Source organism: Gadus morhua, unplaced genomic scaffold (genome assembly GCF_902167405.1).
Source record: "Gadus morhua unplaced genomic scaffold, gadMor3.0, whole genome shotgun sequence".
Taxonomy (NCBI): Eukaryota; Metazoa; Chordata; class Actinopteri; order Gadiformes; family Gadidae; genus Gadus; species Gadus morhua.
This window is the reverse complement of record NW_021964148.1, coordinates 22,501-26,864: the sequence shown is the minus strand read 5'-3', so window position 1 is coordinate 26,864 and position 4,364 is coordinate 22,501.

Genomic DNA, 4,364 nt, shown 5'->3' with positions numbered 1-4,364 from the left:
TAGACATAAGGCTCAGGTGGGAGAGTGTGTCGACGGCGGGGCTGTTATGTCAATCTTGCCGTTGTCTTGAAATATCTGCATCCGCGTGTGTGCAGTGTGTTTATGCAGGTGCATGTGTGTGCGTGCATGGTATGGAGTTAGAATCATGCCAAAACCCCACACACACGCAAAACGATTCACACAAGCACAAAACGTGTTTTACACTACACAACGAATCACACACACGCTCAGTGTGGTTTGCAAATACAAAACATCATTCACAAACTAATGCATTTTGCTTCAGAAACAAATACATTATGTGTTACACATACAAAGAAACATATTTCTTCAATTACAAAAAAATATCCTCCAAGTACGAACTAAAATCTTTTTCACACTACACAACAGCAGGTGGCGCTGTTCCTGCCAAACCGCACGGATTCCGTACGGTTTCCGTGCGGTTTAGCAATTTTACCGCGCGATATTAAGGCCAGTTAGTGGCCTTCTTGGCTTTCCATAGCATCCACACACGGTTGGCCGCTATGAAATAAAGGGTGTGTTCGAAACCATACTTGCTTCCTACTCTTACTAACTATGACGTCAAATTGATTAAGCAGAACGTAGTAAGCGAGTTTTAGGTAAGCGAGTAGTATCCGAATGTCTTCTACTTCCGGAAAGATTTTGTGTAAGCATCGCTAGCTTACTAGACGTACTCAACTGCCCCAAAAATGCACTGTGTCTATTCAAAAGAACAGTGGAAGCAATGGCGCTAAACGGGGAGCCGCAGCAGCAGAGCCCCGCAAATCCTTAGGTTGAAGGTGTACTGTGACGTTAAATGTGACGTTTATATATTTATTTATAATATTTATTAACGGCGCCCGGCCGGTAGGTTATTGACACGTCATTTGATTCACGTCATCTGAGGTGGTTAAGTAAGAGCGGGCTTCCGAACGTCGATTACCCAAATGTATTACTGAATCATTATTTAAGAATTCGAGAAGTAAGCCAAGTATTGAGTAGGTAGTAAGTAGTAATTAGTAAATCATTGCGAACACACCCAAAGATTTTGGGGAGAAAAAAGATTGTCCTGGCGGCCTTAAACTGACTCAACAGCGCCACCTGCTGTTGTGTAGTGTGAATCACAGGACATTTGTTTGTCACGTGACTTTTTTGTACTTGGAAGATTTTAGTTTGTACTTGGAGGATATTTTTTTGTAATTGAAGAAATATGTTTCTTTGTATGTGTAAAACATTATGTATTTGTTTCTGAAGCAAAATGCATAAGTTTGTGAATGATGTTTTGTATTTGTGAATCGTTGTGCGTGAGTAAAACACGTTTTCGTGTGTGTGGGGTTTTGGCATGATTCTAACTCCATAGCATGTGTGCATGGCGTGTGTGTATGCGGTGTCCTGCGCTGCCCTTGTCTTGAAACGTTTGCATCAACGCGCCCGTGTGTGCAGTGTCTGTGTGTGTGCGTGTGTGTTCGTGCACATGTGGCTGGATTGTGTGTGTGCTAATCCCATTATTATCACTAAATCTAACAAAAACAATATTTAACATTATCATTGCTATCAATACAATCATTGATATGATTATACTGTATTGTAATTCTATTCAGGATGATATGATTTAGACTCACTGAAGTGCAGGGAGTTGAGGAGAATACTCAGCAGTCCGATGCTCACAATGACAGTGATGTGAAACCATAGAGCTGTTCAGGAGTAGGACACACACACACACACACACACACACACACACACACACACACACACACACACACACACACACACACACACACACACACACACACACACACACACACACACACACACACGGTCACTTGGCTAAAAAAGCCAAGTGACCGTGTGTAATTGTAATGCAATTTTTTTTTTAATGTACGGTATTTTCTCAACCTTATATTACAGTGTTGCACTCATATCATAGCCCATGCCATTAAAATCACATTTTTCCTGTTGTTTGTTAAATAACATAGGTCTGAATAAGTTTGTGAGCTGTGGTAAGTTTGAAATCTATGCAGTGTGTCTGCTGAATGCAATAGGCAATGAAAGGAAAAAGGCAGAAGAAATGAGCCAATCTGGATAAGGTGACACTGTGACGTAGCGTTGTCAAACTATTATTCATGGCCCTGCCCACTTGGTTGGTTCGTAACCACCCACAAGAATTCTGAAGGAGTCGTGATTGAGCTAGTGCTAAATGCTAATACGTGTATGGTAGTTGCTTAGTTCGTAGTAACAGGCTAGTTACAGAATTTTGAATGCAATGGCAGAACAACATCGAAGTACATGAACTGCGACATGCTGCCTGCCGCCGGTTGCCGCGAGGCACCACCGCCGCGAGGCACCACCGCCCGGCAGCAGGCAGCCGGGCGGTGGTGCCTCGCGCCGGCAGCAGGCAGCAGGCAGCGCACGGTTCTGTCTACTACAGATTGATGTGGAAGCGGAAGAACCAGAGACGTCGGAGAACCCGACGAAGTCCTTTGTGATTCATTATATCTTCTGGACGTGCACACAGCTTTTGGCCGTGATAATATGTATTATTTGATATAGATATCTATGTATTATATGATATTATTTAGATATAGAGCTCCAGGACTGTACCGCAAGTGTTGTACACTTCCTTGTTATTTGGATAACCGTTCTGCTGTTGGTGTGATGGCGCATAACACATCGGACTCTCGTCTCTGGTATTTCTACAACTAGACCCGTAGTGGGGGTTATCTCAGCCATGGTTGAGAATGAATTGGGGGAAAGGAACTTTGGCTTTGACTCCCTGAAGTCATGAACCACGACATGGAGGAGAAAGGGATTGTTGACCGTGGTCGTCTCCCGCCGGAGCCTCGCTGCCGATGGACCACCGCCTCGGCTTCAGGATGCGGTGATTAGCGCTGACCGCTGCCGAGGCGGTGATTAGCGCTGACCGCTGCCGAGGCGGCGGGAAGCAGGGCTCAAGCGGGATACATTCGCGGCCAACAATCCCTTTCTCCTCCATGTCGTGGTTCATGTACTTCAGGGAGTCAAAGCCAAAGTTCCTTTCCCCCCAATTCATTCTCAACCATGGCTGAGATAACCCCCACTACGAGTCTCATTGTAGAAATACCAGAGACGAGAGTCCGACGCGCCATCACACCAACAGCAGAACGGTTATCCAAATAACAAGGAAGTGTACAACACTTGCGTTACAGTCCTGGAGCTCTGCTCTATATCTAAATAATATCATATAATACATAGATATCTATATCAAATAATACATATTATCACGGCCAAAAGCTGTGTGCGCGTCCAGACGATATAATGAATCACAAAGGACTTCGTCGGGTTCTCCGACGTCTCTGGTTCTTCCACTTCCACATCAATCTGAAGTAGACGCGGTCGTTTGAGATTCATAATAACCTATCGTCTGGAGGCTCACACAGCTTTTGGCCGTGATAATATATATTATATATTATATGATATAGATATCTATGTATAATATGGGTTTCTAAGAGCCATTGCGATACATCCACCGTAAACAGAGCGCATGGTACCGTGGCTACAAGCTGCTCAGGTGCCAGGTGATAATATATATCATATATTATATGATATAGATATCTATGTATAATATGGGTTTCTACGAGCCATTGCGATGCATCCACCGTAAACAGAGCGCATGGTACTGTCAGTGGCTACAAGCTGCTCAGGGCCACACCCCCACCCCCCTCCTTGACCTGCCTTGACACGCCCACCGTATACAGAGCGCATGGTAGTGGCTACAAGCTGCTCAGGGCCACACCCCCACCCCCCTCCTTGACCTGCCTTGACACGCCCACCGAAACAGCGCGTTTGGGGGAAGCTCAATGTGCGACTGTTTCGGAGTGACTGTAACTCTGCACCACGGCTGAATTTCGGGGACGTGTTTGAATACTGTGTTTGTGGCCCACTAATACCTATATTAAAGCATCATAAAATAGAATGGCATGGGATCTTTAAGAAGCTTATCTCCATATAAATCTGAGCTGTACATGAATCTGTTAATGAAGTCTCATTTCGACTCCTTCCTCCACTTCACTATTCATGTTCTGTTGCTTGCAGTTAACTACAGCCGCCCTTCCTGGGTAACGCCACCACCAATCCCTGGTCATCCATTGAAGCCATCTCTCTCACTCTGCACAGTCACACTGTTGCCGCTTCATTCTCATTGTCTCATAATCTCATTATTAAGGCTGCTGTGGATGCTTTAAAAAATAAACATTTTTCTCTTAGGTAAAATCAAACCAGTGGGATGTTAGATTGAAAACCTCCAAAGCAATGTATTAAAAATTGAAAGACAGTCCTATGTGAAGTTTCTTTTTTGGGGATTTTCAAAATGAGGTACGAAGCTAGAATGG